The sequence below is a fragment of the Bos taurus genome, chromosome 16, assembly GCF_002263795.3.
Source record: "Bos taurus isolate L1 Dominette 01449 registration number 42190680 breed Hereford chromosome 16, ARS-UCD2.0, whole genome shotgun sequence".
Classification (NCBI taxonomy): Eukaryota; Metazoa; Chordata; class Mammalia; order Artiodactyla; family Bovidae; genus Bos; species Bos taurus.
This window is the reverse complement of record NC_037343.1, coordinates 32,843,982-32,860,931: the sequence shown is the minus strand read 5'-3', so window position 1 is coordinate 32,860,931 and position 16,950 is coordinate 32,843,982. Positions and strand designations below refer to the sequence as shown.

The following is a 16,950-nucleotide window of genomic DNA, read 5'->3' as shown; positions in this document are numbered from 1 at the left end:
GAGAACTAGCTTTTGAATTTATTGATTTTCTTGTTGATTTTCTGTTTTTTCAATTTTATTTATTTCTGCTCTAAATTTTACTATTTCTTTTCTTCTGCTTACTTTGGATTTAATTTGCTCTCTTTCTATGTTCCTGAGGAGAAAACTTAGATTCTTGATTTTAAATATTTCTTCTTTCTCATACATGCATTCACAGCTAAAAATTTTCCTTTAAGCTCTGCTCTCATTGCATCTCACAGATTTTAAGTTCTATTTTCATTTTCATTTAGTTCAAAACATGTTTTAATTTCTCTTGAGGTTCCTTCTTTTGATGAATGTGCTATTTAGAAATGTACTGTTCAATCTCCATGTATTGGGGAGATTTTCCAGCTATCATTCTGTTATTGGTTTCTAGCTTAATTCCATTGTGGTCTGACAGGAGATATTGTATGACTTCCATTCTTTTAAATTTGTTAAGGTGTATTTTACGGCCCAGAATGTGACCTATTTTGGTGAGTGTTTCATGTGAGCTTCAGAAGAATGTATATTCTGCTGTTGTTGGATAAAGCAACCTACAGATGTCCATTACATCCAGTTGATTGATGGTATTGTTGAGTTCAACTATGTACTTATTGATTTTCTGCCGGCTGTATCTGTACATTTCTGATAGAGGGGTGTTGAGTACTCCAATTACAATAATGGAGACATCTATTTTTCATTGCAGTTCTATTAGTTTTTTTTGACTCATGTAGTTTGACACTCTGCTATTAGGCACATACACATTGAGAATTGTTATGTCTTCTTTGAAAATTGACCCCTTTATCATTATGTAATGCCCCTATTTAACCCTAATAATCCTCCTTGCTTTGAATTCTACTTTGATTGAAATACAGGTAGTCTCACTTTATTTTTATTAGTGTTAACAGGATGTATCTTTCTCCATTCATTTGCTTGTAATTTATATGTGACTTTAAAGTGGGTTTTTTACAGACAACATATAGCTGAGTCTTGTTTTTGCCCTACTCTGACAAAATCTGTCTTTCCTTTGGGGTATTTAGACTAAAGACATTAAAAGTGATTTTGGATATAGCCTTCTCTTGTGGCTCAGTTGGTAAAGAACCCACCTGCAATAGAGCAGACATGGGTTCAGCCCCTGGGTAAGGAAGGTCCCCTGGAGAAGGAAATGGCAACCCATTCCAGTATTCTTGCCTGGGAAATCCAACAGACAGAGGAGCCTGGTGGGCTACAGTCCATGGGGTTGCAAGAGTTGAACACAACTTAGCGACCAGACCACCATGGATATAGTTGGATCATTATCTAACATGATTTTTACTCTTTTCTATTGGTTGCCCTTGTTCTTTGCTCCTGTTATTGTCCTTCACTCTTTTTTCTACTTTTGCGGTTTTAACTGGGCATTTATAAGATTCCATTGTCTCTCTTTCTTGGCATCTCAGTTATACTTCTTTATAAAAATTTTTTAGTGGTTGCTGTATAGTTTGAATATACATTTTCAAATCATCCCAACTCTACTTTCAAATAACACCATATAACTTCAGGGTGAGACCAAGTACCTGGTGATAACGGCATAATCCTAATTCCTCTTTCCATTCCTTGTGTCATTGCTGCCATTTATTTCACTTATATATAAGCACATACAAGCATATGTACATAAACATATGCATATGTAGGCATATATAATTGAGTACATTTTTGCTATTATTATTTTGAACAAACTGTTCAAAATATTGTTACATCAATAAAAAATAAGAAAAGCACAAAAAAAAAAAAGAAAAGTAAATACTTGTATTTTATCTTCACTTATTCCTTCTTTAGTGCTCTTTCTTTATGTAGGTCTAAGTTTATGACCTATATAATTTTCCTTCTCTCTAAAGAACTTCTTTTAACATTTCTTGCAAGGCAGACCTACTGGCAAAAATTCCTCAGTTTTGTTTGTTAGAAAAAAAAAATTATTTACTTCTCCTTCACTTTTAAAGGAAAATGTTAGAGGGTACATATTTTTAGGTTGGAATTTTTCTCTCGATACTTTACATACATCACTCCATTTTTTTCTTGCTTACATAATTTTTGAGAAGTTGCATGTGATTCTTGTCTTTGTTCCTCTATAGTTAAAGTATTTCCCACCCCCGACCCCCCTCTGGCTTTTTCTTTATCTTGTAATTTTTTCCCCTTTATCTTTGATTTTCTGTAATTTGAATATATGTCTATGTGTAGTCTTTTGGCAGTTGTCTTGCATGGTGTTCTCTGAACTTTCTGGATCTGTGGTTTGGTATCTGACATAAATTTGGGAAGTTTCTCAATCAGCTTGCAAATATTTCTTCTGTCCTTTTCTTTCTTTCTTCTCCTTTTGATGGTCTAATTACATATATATTACCTTTTACAATTGTCCAATCATTCTCGAATATTCTGTTCTGCTTTTTTCAGTCTTCTTCCTCTTTGCTTTTTAGTCTTGAAGGTTTCTACTGCTATATCCTCAAGCTCAGAGGTTCTTTTAGACATATCTAGTCTACTAATGAGTCCATCAAAAGCGTTCTTCATTTCACTTATAGGGCTTTTGATTTCCAGCATTTCTTTTTGGTTCTTTTTCAAAATTTCTACCTCTCTGCTTACATCGCCCATCTGTTGTTTAATGCTCTCAACTTTATCCATTAGGAGCCCTTAACACTGTAACTATCGTTGTTTTGAATTCCTAGTCTGATCATTCTAACAGCTTTGCTGTGTCTGAGTCTGTTTCTGATACTAGTTCAGTTTCCTCAGACTGTGTTTTCTGCCTTTTAATATGTTTTGTCATTTTCCCCTTGACATCTGATATGATATACCAGTTAAAAGAAACCGCTGTAAGTAGACTTCAGTCGTGTGGTGGTGAAGTGTGGGGCAAGGGAAGGCAGTCTAAAGCCCTATGATTGGTCTCAGGGGTTTCAGTGAGCCTGTGTTGCTGGACCATGAACTTCACCAGTGCTTCTCAGCCCCTCCTTCTCAGGTGGGACAGGATGGCTAGGGTGGGCTGGAGTTAGGTACTTCCCTTCCTCTAGGTCACATAGGCTCCAGTAATATCCCAGCAGGTTGGACCCTGGTAAAATAGTTTCTCCAGCCTTGCTAAGAAGAACAAAATGCTCTGGTGCATTTCAAATGTTTCCTTTTCCCATCCCCCTGCCGAAAGCATGAGGGGATCTTTCACAAAAGTGTGGGACCCCTTTATGATTGGGTCCCCCTGGAGTTCTGTCTCTGCTACTTGTCCACACTGAGCCTTCAGTGATTTGTCAATAACATTTTAGCTTTTCCTACCCTAACACTGGTTCTCACACAGTTTCTGCTCCTGAGTTTCTGCTCCAGTAAGTTGTGATTCTCTGTTTTCATCTTTCTGTTTTTCCCGTTTTGGAGGCAGCAGTCCTGTGACTTCATGTCTCTTGCATATCTAAGAAGTCACATTTTCAGTTTGTTCACCTTTTCACTTGATGTCACAGTGGAGTGAGTGGCAATTTCCAAGCACCTTATATATGGAATCAGAAACTCAAAGTCCTTAACTGATTGTTCTTACGTTCGTTAATCCCCTGAGCTCAATTTAGGCAGTCTCTGGACAACGGTCTCTGGCTTTAATGACTGGGGTGAGTGCACCCTCTACGTGCTTTCCCGGAACTGTGTGCTTCCTCTTGCCTAACAATTCATTCACTCCTCTGTCCAATAAATGTCTACTGAATAACCAAACTCCCAAGCACTGAAAAAGCCACTATGAATTTTAAAAGTCTCCTCTCTTGAGAAGCCTAGAGCCTAGGTAGGGGAAATTAGGCAATTACCATAACTATGGTGCATGACCCAACCATTACTGGTCATCAAAAGCTTTCCAGTGGACAGGAATATAGGAGTCCTGAGGGAAATGACGAGTTAGCCAGGTGGAGAGAGCATAGAGGTCATCTGTTTCTACCTCTGTTTCCCTTTTTTGATTCTCAACTTTTGCAAGACAAGGTCTAGTTCTTTTTCATATTACATTTGTAGTTCCAATGCACAATAATCGTTTAAAGAAGCAAATAATTGAAATTTAATAACTGGACAATGAAGCAAAGGGCATATCAGGTTGGAACAATTAAAGCACTGAAGTAAACCTTATTAAGTGTTCAGGGAACTACAAATAGTCTAGGGAGATTAGAGCGTGATGTCTGTGTGGAGAGCTGACCTAAATGAGATGGCGGCTGGTTGATGGAGGACCAGGAATGTCAGATGAAGGAGTTTGGTCCTTATTCAGCAGACAGTGAAGGGCTCAAAAAAGATGTTGAAATGATAGAAAGCAGGTCAGTTAACAGAAGCAGTTCTCTCTAAGCACCCACTGCTTCTTGTAAGGAGTGACTATAAGCGAGTAATTCCCAAATTAGTAGTGTTCCTAAATTCCACATCTGCAGTTAAAAGTTATTTTAAAAATTATACTCTTAGCTTCACAAATAAAGAATGAGTGCTGCTAAGTCACTTCAGTCATGTAGGACTCTTTGTGACCCTATGGACCATAGTCCGCCAGGCTCCTCTGTCCATGGGATTCTCCAGGCAAGAATACTGAAGTGGGTTGCATGCTCTTCTCCAGAGCATCTTCCTGACCCAGGGATTGAACCTGCATCTCTTACTTTTCCTGAATTGGCAGGTGGGTTCTTTACCACTATTGCCATCTGGAGAATGTTTGAAAGCCTTGATGCCCTGGACAAGACCCATTCTTTGGCTTGACTGATGAGGCTACACCTATTTCCCAGGATCACCTCTCCTGGGCAGCAGAAAACCCACCGCACCCTAACCCTGAGAGCCCTGGGGGTTCATGTGGGAGTGCCAGTCTCCAGAGGCAGAGAGAACGCTCTGAAGAAGCTGAAGTTTCCTTATCTATGAAAAGAGAGCTTCCTGGGATACTCTCTCGTTGCCAAAGAGGCAATGCGGGAGCCTGAGGAGAACAGAGCAGGAAAGGACAACACTGTTCACAGGAACATGGGTCCCAGTCGGGCCAGCTCTCCTTGGGTTGTGAGGCCCCGCATCTTCAGCTGTTGAAGGCACCCCCAGTGTACCCCCTGGAATGGATTCAGCTAATGGAGTTCTACTACTGAATTAAATTTTTCATTTCCAGCACTGTGAATAATTAATTTGGGGACCTTTGTTAAAGCAAAGAATATGAAGAAGGAGATTAAAAAAGAGGAGAGGTATTCTGTTTTACTTTGACCCATGTAAGTAGTTTCTTTAATTTGGAGATTCACAGGGGCGAGAACAAGAATGAAAGGCTAATACGATAAATTCAACCACATGCTTTGTTCAGCTTGCTCAGGGTACTGGAAGTCGGAAACATTCCATTAGGAATGTGTTTTCTCTGAAAACTCTGGAAGACCTGCGTTCCCTGGGTCCACCCTCCCACAGCAGCAGCTGTAGTGGGGAGCCGAGCAGCAGTCACCCCCCTGCAGGGCGGGGAGCCCCCCGTACCAACAGCCCCTCCATCCTTAGGCTCCTGAGGGCTTCCACCCACTTCTGCCCATCTGCCGGCTCCTCGTTCCTAGGGTTCTGAGTCTTCTGACCCCTGTTTCACAGATTCTTTAACTCTTCTCAAACCTTCTTCTATTTCCAAGAAGAAGGTTTCTCTTGGTCTCTTTCCAAGCTCTTCACTCACAGCAGACAAAAGTGAGTGTTAGTTAAGCAGTCATGTCTGACTCTTTGCCTCTTGTCCTCTAGTCCTGAGAATCTCATTAAATTATTTCTACAAAACACCTTAGATAGAATTCTCAGGGGGCTTGCTGGCCTTCCCATGGGTTACGAAAAAGTAAAGACAAGGTTAAGAGAAATGAGGATTTTCTCGAGATCTGCCTGCAGCCTATTTTGTAACCATAGTACACTTGGTAACTGGGCTTCCCTGGTGGCTCAGATGGTAAAGAATCTGCCCATAATGCCGGAGACCTCGGTTTGATCCCTGGGTCAGGAAGATCCCCTGGAGAAAGGAATGGCAACTGACTCCAGTATTCTTGCCTAGAGAATCCCATGAACAGAGGAGCCTAGTGGGCTACAGTCCCTGTGGTCGCAGTCAGACATGACTGAGCAACTAACACTCTCACTTTATACTTGGTAACTAGCACCATGCCCAGCACACGCTAGGTGCTCTGGTAAGAAGTTTCAAATGAATGAACAAACCTTACTATGGTCTTAATCAGTTTCCTCACTTAACCAGATGGTCTCCAAGGTTCACTGAGCTCTACTTTCTGTGATTCTGTGAGGGCAAAGGAGAGTTTCATGTGGCTTCATATGGCTGAATGACAGGGTGATGGGCACAGACCCTAAAGTCTGCCAAATATTAATTCCAGTTGACTGGAGCCTGTAAACATTTGTTGCTTCCGTGCTAAATCTAGATATACAAGATTTATAAGATGCAGAGTCTGCCTTCCTTATGATGGCAACCTCCTGCCACTAGAGAATAAAGATATCAGTTATTGAGACAGTAAGGCTCACTGGGATGATCCCCCCAACACTTCTTCTGTCTTGCAGCCCCCTGGGCCACCACCACCTGTGCTCCTTCATCTTCTGCCCTCCTCTCTGGGAAGCTACTAGCAGCTCTCTAAGACAGAGCATCAGTTTCCTGGCCCAACCACGTCTGCTGGTGGTTAGATGAGTGATGCCCCTGTAATTATGTGGGTTACAAATGGAGAAGCTAAAATGCTCATTCTCCCAAGAGAGGCAAGCCAAACCTCAGATTACATTAGGATCCAGATGATAAACATCAGCTCCTTTCCTGGGTGCTGACCTTGGTCAGAGGAGTGAGGAAGAAAGCAAGGGAAAGCAGTGGAGAGTTAGGTCACTGTCGGCAAGGTCAGGGCGGCTCCTGTCTATAACTCTCAACTCCTCTTGTGAAGGTACTTATGGCATCAGCTGTACTGTTATGTAGTTTTATCTCTATATTACTATATTGTATTGAAAATGCTGGCTTTCTGGAAGAGAGGTCAAAGTTCAATCAGACAAGAGAAGTGATTGTCCCAGCCAAGCTGGCAAAGGTGGTAGCTTGCAACCACGGAGCTCTGCCCCTCACTCAGTACTCTCCTCTACCACAGTTGTCATTTCTCTGCTTCAAGAACTGAGGCTAGAGGGAAACAGGACCCAGGGCCACGCAGCTGGTTTTCTGATGTGCGAGCCTGCCCAGCCCCACAGCTCAGCGTCTCCCCCTCCCCCAAAGCTAAGTCATTTAGTGTCACACACAGGTCCTAGGATTCACTCTGACCTGAAGCAGGAGGGCTTCGAACTCAACTGCCAGACTCAACATGAAGTCTGATGTACTTGCTGTCCACATTGGTCTGGTCCTGGAGACCAGGCATCATGGTTTTGTTCCTAGACTCTCTTCCTCCCCAACACATGATCTAGTTCTTACCATAGGCTCCTGGATATTTTTAATTAATCTGGCAACTGCCCAGAACATCCTCCTATCACCACCACCACCCATGCCTCCCAGATCTGAGCTAGGATCCCTTCTGGAGAGAGGAGGGATGAGCTAACATTTGCTGATGGCTTCCCTGTGCCTGCATTATCCCTTTCTGTCCTCACAGCACTTGTGCAAAACTAGTCCCTAAATACAGATGAAGAGCATTGAAGTCACTGAAACTTAGACACAATAAGGACATTTCCCAAGGTCGCCTGGCTTCTAAATGGAGGAACAGAGGTTGAATCACAGTCAGTTTGGCTTGAAAGCTTTATGTTCTTACCCCTCCACTCTGGAGGCTCCCAGTGACTGAAGCCCAGCTCTAAATGCAGCTGTCTGGCCCGACCTGCCAGCCCCCTCTCTGACACCCAGCAACATCTAAGTGCTATTCACCTTAGATTTACCACAACTCTGTCCACTTCCTGGCTTGGGGTTCCCGTCTGTGGTAACTTGACTTCATGCTGTTAACCAGCCTTTGGGGGAAAACCAAACTCTGGAGTCACATCTGGGGTTGGCCACTTCATAGCTTTCTCTGTGACCCTGAGCAAGTTTCTAAACTACTCTGAGCCTCAGTTTCCTCATATGTAAGGTGTGATGTTAAAACTCACCTCAGAGAACAGTTGTACAGATGCGAATCTGACTACCCTTTAAAATCCTAAATTTAAAAGCTTGTTTCTCTGGCCATGAGTCTGGACTCATTATTTTAAAATCTTTGTTTTAAAGCTGAGTTAAGAAAAAAAAAAAGACACTTGCAGAGGACTTCACAGATGATTTTGCTATTGAAATCACTAAATTGCATTGTAGACAAAATAGGATATAATACTGTCTTTCTGGCATTTATTAAGAATACAGCCATTAGGCAACAAAGGCAGAAGAAAATTGCAGCGTTCTGTAAGCATATCTCGTAACAATGCCTCTTTTTAGGAGGGGCCTCCATGACCACTGCTGACAATTTTCTTTAGGCTCCATCAATGTTTTTCGTTGTTTAAAGACACACATTAATTTAAAGTCTCCTCCCATTCTCTGTGCAAATTACAGCATTCAGATGAAGTGGCAGCTGCTGTAATTAAGACACAGTTAATTGCCTATCTCCTTAATTGCAATGATAGGATTTTGACAGTTCGGTAAATAAGAATTGTTTGGTTTCCTCTGGCAACTTCAGCCTTGTTTCCCATCACAAGTGCTGAGTCACTCACTTCCAGGACAAGAGCTGTGGTCCAAGGGAGCCGGAGTGGGAGAGGAATCGTAATTTACCTGCAGTTCCTTTTCTTGCTGCAGGAACCTCCCAATGGAACCACCCAATCCATTGCCCGATAAAATCCTCCCAGAAGTTTTCTCCGCGTTAATCAGTCATCACATGAGAGCAAATGGGAAATCACAGAAACAGAAGGATGGGGTTGTGGGACAATGATTTGCTGCTGCTGATGGGCACAAGAGGAAACGATGCTGTTAGATGAGAAATCGGAAGTCCAGAGTGTTTAAACACCCAAAATCAGGGTGCTACTGAGTGCCAAGCCAGGTCTTCTGACCCACTGTGCTCACAGGATGCTCAGTGGAAACAGAGAAAAACGATGGTTCAAAGCCAGACCCTTGGGGTCACGTGGACCTGGGTTCAAAGACTACCTTTACTGCTTGTGTAACTATTGGCGAGTTACTGACGGTTTCCAGGCCGCATTGGCTTCCACTGTAAAATGAATTTTGCATTCCTCACCTTGTATCATTGTGAGAATTAAGAAAAATAATCTTACAAAGTCCTTTACAACCTGTCAGGTTTGTGGTAAGTTCTCGACAAACGGAAGTTACAGAGCAAATATGACTCTTTTTCCAAAATCTACATAAACAAAAACTTTTTTTTGCATTTCTTTCTTTTCCATAAACTTAATTTTGACTGTGGCTATGTTCTAGGTTCCCATCTGAGGCATTTCTCTCTAAGATCTTGCCACTTTCCAATGACACTATAGCAAGGAGCCAAAGTCCAAGTGATTAACATCAATAACATCAGGCACAGTGTTCAAAGCCTCGTAGGAGACAAGGAGAAATATTTACACTCGTCTGCCATACTCTGTGGAGCTGCAAAGAAAGGAAGAGAAACAAAACAAGTTTCCACAAGAAAACAGTATAGATACTCATATCCTACCATGGGTATTGTTAGCTCTAAAAACATGACTGTAAACTTTAATTGTGTTGTGACAACCATGTTATTGGTTAATCGTTGCTTCCTACAGGCCACACTAGACTTGGGAACTAAAAAAGGATGTTAGTCATAATAACCATTTAGCTTTTTCCCAGTGCCCTTGTGTTTGTACTCAAATTCCTGTCCTTTTCTAAGTATGAAGTGAAGAAAGTATTAGTATATAATAATTAACACATTTCAAAGAATGAATGAATGAAGAGGAGTGAGTGGGTGAGAAAATCCTATCTAAAAACAAGATTACCTTTGAGGAAGATGTTTCTTGTCCTGCTCAGCACATATGTGGCTTTAGCTGTGATGAGATGAGCTTTAAAAAGGACAGAAACATGAACTTCCCTGGTGGTCCAAAGGTTAAGAATCCACCTGCCAATCCAGGGGACATAGGTTCAATCCCTGGCCCAGGAAGTTTCCACATGTTGTGGGGCAACTAAGCTCATGCACCACAACTACTGAGCCCATGTGCCCTAGAGCCCATGCTCTGCCACAGGAGAAGCCACTGCAATGATAAGCCTGGGCACTGCAGCTAGAGAGTACCCCCCCACCCTTCTCTGCAACCAGAGAAAGTTCTCATGCAGCAGCAAAGATCCAGCACAGCTAAAAATAAATAAATGAATAAACAAAATTAAAAAAAAAAAAAAAACAACAGAAGCCCAGTGTGCTTTCATCTAAACAAAGTCCAAAGTCAAGGCTTGTTTGCCGGCTCCAAAATCATGAGGGAGTGAGCTGCTTCAGACTTACTATCATCCTAGACGCATGGCTTCCATCATGTGGTCCCAGGGCTGCTCAATCTTGAGAGGGCTTTGCACTTCCGCATGGAACAATATTGTGGGTTTGAGGCAATCTTATCTAGATTCTAAGCAGCCAGACCACCGGCGACATCTGGATGTAACTGAGTGATGAGTATGTACTTGTCACTACACAGCCGGCGACAGCGGCACACTTGAACCCAAGACATTAGCAAAGCATCTGCGTCTTTAACTCCCTGCAGTCCATAAAAAGAGCGCTGGACTTGGAGTCGGGAGTTCAGAATTAAGAATCGGAGTTCAGCCATCCTGTGAGTGATTTTGTATAGGTACCAGAACAGAAATATCAGTGGTAATTAATGCCTGATGAGATGTTACCATGCACTAGGCACATGCTACACGCTTTATATGCATTTCTTTATCCTCCACAAAAATCCTGTGATATACATAATATGATTATTGCCACTTTTCAAACTAAAGAAAGAGATTAAGAGATGACCAATGGAACTAGTAAAGTAGCACAGTGAGAATTTGAACCCATGGCTTTGAAAGGTCAGATTTCTCACTCTGTCTTTCTTCTCACAGAGAGAAGATATACGCCAACATCAGGCATATAGAGGCTGAGAGGCAAGGAGACAGTACATAGTGACCAGGTGCCTACGAGGTCAGGTGCGTGGCGGGGGCTCCCTAGAGGAAGAATGAATAATCGGCCAGGCAGACAAAGAGGCACAAGTGTTCTGGATCCAGGAGCCAACAGATGTTATGGCACAGCCTTCACTGACCACAAAGTGGCTGCTGGGCTCCAGAAATGGGCTCTCCCTCAGGAAGATGTGGGTGGGAAAAGATGTCTCATTGATTAGTGAGGAAAATACTGCTCAGCAACTCCCCGACAGACTTTGTTATGTCCCACTGGCCAGATCATGTCACAAGACTACTGCAAGCCATGAGAAAGGACAGAAAAGTCACATTTCCTGTGGTTAGTCATGAATCATCCGCTGGGGCTGGGCCCACTGCAGCACTAACAGAACTGAGGTTGTGTTGGCCAAGAAGGAAGCGGGGATGGGAGGCGGGGAGGCAGGCAGCCCATAGACTCAGGTCACCATTCTTCACACAGAAGTCCAGGGGGAGCTGAGAACAGCGCAGTAAGACGAGTGAGAGGAAGAACTGAAATCATTTAGTGAGATACTAGAGGTGAGAGCTGAGAGGCCAGGATTGTTAGGTGTTTAGATTTATGGCTTGGGTGACTGGGATGTCAGTGACTAAATTAATCAGGGAGCAGAGGGCTATAGCTGGAAGGCAAACTAATAAGATGTCTTGTTTTAGTCAGCCCGGACTGCCACAATAAAGCACCACAGACATGGCAGCTTTTTTTTTTTTTTGGGTCTTTTTTAACAATTTATTTATTTTTAATTGGAGGATAACTGCCTTTCAGTTTTGTGTTGGTTTCTGCCATACATCAACATGAATCAGCCATAGGTATACATATGTCCCCTCCCTCTTGAGCCTCCCTCCCACCCCATCCTACCCCTCTAGTTTATCATAGATCTCTGAATGGAGCTCCCTGCACCATAGAACAAATTCTCACTGGCTGTGTATTTGATACATGGTATGTTCAAGCTGGTTTTAGAAAAGACAGAGGAACCAGAGATCAAATTGCCAACATCCGCTGGATCATACAAAAAGCAAGAGAGTTCCAGAAAAACATCTATTTCTGCTTTATTGACTATGCCAAAGCCTTTGACTGTGTGGATCCCAATAAACTGTGGAAAATTCTTCAAGAGATGGGAATACCAGACCACCTGATCTGCCTCTTGAGAAATTTGTATGCAGGTCAGGAAGCAACAGTTAGAACTGGACATGGAACAACAGACTGGTTCCAAATAGGAAAAGGAGTTCGTCAAGGCTGTATATTGTCACCCTGTTTATTTAACTTATATGCAGAGTACATCATGAGAAACGCTGGACTGGAAGAAACACAAGCTGGAATCAAGATTGCCGGGAGAAATATCAATAACCTCAGATATGCAGATGACACCACCCTTATGGCAGAAAGTGAAGAGGAACTCAAAAGCCTCTTGATGAAAGTGAAAGTGGAGAGTGAAAAAGTTGGCTTAAAGCTCAACATTCAGAAAACGAAGATCATGGCATCTGGTCCCATCACTTCATGGGAACTAGATGGGGAAACAGTGGAAACAGTGTCAGACTTTATTTTTCTGGGCTCCAAAATCACTGCAGATGGTGATTGCAGCCATGAAATTAAAAGATGTTTGCTCCTTGGAAGGAAAGTTATGAGCAACCTAGGTAGCATATTAAAAAGCAGAGACATTACTTTGCCAACAAAGGTCCGTCTAGTCAAGGCTATGGTTTTTCCTGTGGTCATGTATGGATGTGAGAGTTGGACTGTGAAGAAGGCTGAGCAACACGACTGAGTGACTGATCTGATCTGATCTGAATGTACATGTTCAATGCTACGCTCTCAGTTTGTCTCACCCTCTTGTTCCCTCGCTGTGTCCACAAGTCTCTCTATGTGACAGGGCAGCTAAAACAATAGAAAGTTATTTATCACAGCTCTGGAAGCTAAAAAATCCAAGATCAAGGTGCTGGCTGATTTGTTCCTTGAGGAAAGCTCTCTTCTTGATTTGCCTTCTCACTGCGTCTTTACATGGCTTTTCCTTCATTCACATGCAGAGTTTCTCTCTCTGTCTTCATCTTCTTAAGAGGACATTATATTCATCAAATGGAAACAGTGAGAGATTTTATTTTCTTGGGCTCCAAAATCACTGCAGAGGTGACTGTAGCCATGAAATTAAATGATGCTTGCTCCTTGGAAGAAACAAACCTAGACAGCATATTAAAAAGCAAAGACATTACTTTGCCAACAAAGATCCATATAGTCCAAGCTATGGTTTTTCCAGTAGTCATGTATGGATGTGAGAGTTGGACTATAAAGAAAGCTGAGCACTGAAGAATTGATGCTTTTGAACTGGGGTGTTGGAGAAGACTCTTGAGAGTCTCTTGGACTGCAAGGAGATTAAACCAGTCAATCCTAAAGGAAATCAACTCTAAATATTCATTGGAAGGACTGATGCTAAAGCTGAAACTCCAATACTTTGGCCACCTGATGCGAAAAGTCAACTCATTAGAAAAGCCCCTGATGCTGGGAAAGATTGAAGGCAGGAGGAGAAAGGGATGACAGAGGACAAGATGGTTGGATGGCATCACGACTGAATGGACGTGAGTTTGAGCAAGCTCAGGGAGTTGGTGATGGACAGGGAAGCCTGGTGTGCTGCAGTCCGTAGAGTTGTGAAGAGTTGGATACAACTGAGAGACTTAACAACAAAATATTCATCAAAGGGGCCCCACTCTCAATTGAACTCTAATAACCTCTCAAGGCCCCAACCCCAAATACCATCACACTGGGGAATATGGTTTCTACATATACATTTTTCAGGTGGCACATTCATTCAGTCTGTACCATGCATAAAATCATTTTATGACTCAGGATACATTTTATTGCTTTGGGATTCTTCACAGACTTTTCCTATCTCTTGGTCTGATGGGACAATCAAACAATTAAAGCAAGTAAAAGTATCTTTTACATAAGCTTTGTATAACAGTAAATTGTCAGCATCATGTAAATAGAAAGCAGTTGGAGTGGCTGCCTGATCCTATTTTCCTAGTGGCTCTGAACAGGCTGTGATCCTATCCTCTGACTGATGGGCTGTGTTACTGTCATATCAATTTCAGTACCCAGTGGACCAGGAACCCCTGCTTCTGGGATCCCAAGACCTGTCCTAATGCTTGCCTTCCTGAGGCTTAGTGATTCTCATCCTTCCTTCAATGTCTAAAAAATTACTATTTATTATTTTATTTTTGACTGCTCTGGGTCTTTGCTGCTGCCCATAGACTTTCTCTAGCTGTGGCAAGCAGGGGCTACTTTTTGCTGCAGTGGCTTCTCATTGTGGGGGCTTCTCTTGTTGTGGAACACAGGCTCTAGATGTGAGGGCATCAGTAGATGCGGCTCACGGGCTCAGTGGTTGTGGCACGAGGGTTTGGTTGCCCTGCAGCGTGTGGGCTCTTATTTCCCTGACCAGGGATTGAACCCACGTCCCCTGTATTGGAAGGCAGATTCTTAGCCTCTGGACCACCAGGGAAGTCCCCCTCCCTTTCATTTTATATGAAATCCTACACTAATAGCCTTCCAAGAAATTAATACTTTCCATTAGGTTAATAGTAATCGTTTTTGTAACCTACAAGCAAAAGAACTATCCAACTTTTTGGTAGGGTCTTTTTTTAAATCACTTTATTGAGGTGTGATTGACATACATCTTGATCAAGTCTTTAAAAGTATATAATATGCCACAATATCCCATTTGTGATAGTCTTGCCAAAAATGTTTACATAAAATTTAATTATGAGGAAATGAAAAAATAATAGACTGTGAGACATATTATGAGACAATTAGTGTGGCCCCTTAGAGCAAATCATTATCATAAAAAGTCAACAAAATTCTGAGGGCTTCTGTTGTAGATTAGCAGAAACCAGAGACATAACAGCCAACTACGGTGTGTTAACTTTGGGTTTGGGTTTTGTTTGTTTGTTTTGACATTAAGTTTAAGCCAGCTTTTTACTCTCCTCTTTCACCCTCATCAAGAGGCTCTTTAGTTCCTCTTCACTTTCTACCATTAGAGTGATATTATCTGTATGTCTAAGGTTGTTGATATTTCTCCCAGAAATCTTCTTGATCCAGCTTGTGATTCAAGTCTTGATGTGGGGAAAGGTGCAAAATATGGAACACTTCATGAATTTGCATGTCATCCTTGCACAGGGACCAGGCTAATCTTCTCTGTTTTGTTCCAATTTTAGTATATGTGCTGCTAAAGCCAGCACTAACTTCAGGTTTTAAATTATTTACAAAAAAAATCAGCTTTCAAAAACAATTCTGAGTCAATTTAGACTGTACATGAGTAAATACTATAGAATTTTTAGTGTCACTTATGTGAGACAATGTACTGAAGTTAATAGCATTAACCTGAAACAGACACAGTTATTTCTCCAGAAAAGATGATTTATTCAAGATCAATGAGAGTTACATTTCTGGGTCTGCAGCCATGGGAAGCCGCATAAGTCACCCCATGACAAGGGAAGGAGAATGCTTTTATAGTGGGGAAAAGAAGTTGGGAGGGCTACAAATTGTCCATGGCTTTCATTGGCTGAGTCCTTGCCAGGAAAGAAGAGGAATTTTTCTTTTTCCTCTGCTAGGCTCTGCTACCCTAGAAGGGAGTGAGAGCTTCCCCTTCTAGTGCTTTGACTCTAATTGAGATTTTTTATTCATTCATTTTTTACAGTAGAAAATAATTTTATTTTTAGGAAACACATGCTGAAATGCTTAGTTGTGTCATGTCATCTACTTTCAAATGACTCACAAAAAAATTTATATGACTTCATAAATTATTTAAAAACTTCCCCAATTAGGTAAAAGGTATATAGATGCTAATTGTACTGTTCTTTCAACTTTATGAGTTTGCAGTTTTCTAAATAAAATCTCTGAAAAAGTGTACTATATGCAATTGTCCTAAAGGACAGATTCATGAGTCAGCGTGAAACAGGTCTATACTGCCCTATATAATTATAACGAACCTTTACAAACTAACAAGCTGCTGCCACAGGCATCATATCCTATAAGCCTAATGGGAATGACCCTTATGTGGTAGGTTTGTTTTTTTAATCCAACTTTGCAGCAAAGGTGCAGAACTGACCAGCAGAGCTGCAATTCTGGCCTGTGTTTGATTCTGATCCTCCTAGGCTTTCCTCACTCCCTGCGGCCAGTGCAGTAATGAGCACCTGGCAGGTTCTTCTTGAACATTCATGTAGGGTTTACTAGAGAAAGAGAAAATTTTTAATTGTTAATTTAAAATTAGAAGTATTGTGTTAAATAGTTCTCAAGTTTTTAGATTTTTTAGTAGATTTCATGACACCAGAAACTTGAGAATAACTTTTTTAATCAGGGAAGAAACTTTTTTCTTTCTTTTCTTCTTTTAAGCTTTCTTTAAATGGAATACACTTTAGTCACTACTTCCTCCTCCTCTCCCCAGCATTGGACTGGAAACAGACGGAGAAAGCAGGAATTGTGGCTCTTTAAAAGAGAGAGGTCTTTTAGCTCTGAGTGGGTCTCCCACATAAAGTTTCCTGGAAAACACTCTGTGATAGAAATTTGCCTAGCGGAGATTTGGGGGTATGTTCCTGTAGAAATGGCTTCCCATGTGGCTCAGTGGTAAAGAATCCACCTGCCAAGGTAGGAGATGCAGGAGATACAGGTTCAATCCTTGGGTGGGGATGATCCCCTGGAGGAGGAAATGGCAACTCACTCCAGTATTCTTGCCTGGGAAATCCCATGGACAGAAGGAGCCGGCGGGCTATGGTCCATGCAGTCACAAACAGTTGGACCCAGTTGAGGACACATACACTTGTAGCAACAGGATCTGGCAAAAGGATCAGCTGAACTGCACTTGCATCAGAGGCCTCAGCCAATGCCATGGAGAGCTCCAAAGCTAGAATGGAATTTCAGAGACGTCCCAAATTGGAGCCAGGAGACTGGGCTTCTG

General features: G+C 41.9%; 1 non-coding gene across 1 annotated transcript; it reads right to left on the bottom strand.

The window, feature by feature from the left end:
• Positions 1–15,128: 15,128 nt before the first annotated feature.
• LOC112441929 (U6 spliceosomal RNA) lies at positions 15,129–15,235 on the bottom strand. The gene has a single exon (XR_003029884.1). It is a non-coding gene; the product is annotated as a U6 spliceosomal RNA (small nuclear RNA).
• Between the last annotated feature and the right edge of the window lie 1,715 nt (positions 15,236–16,950).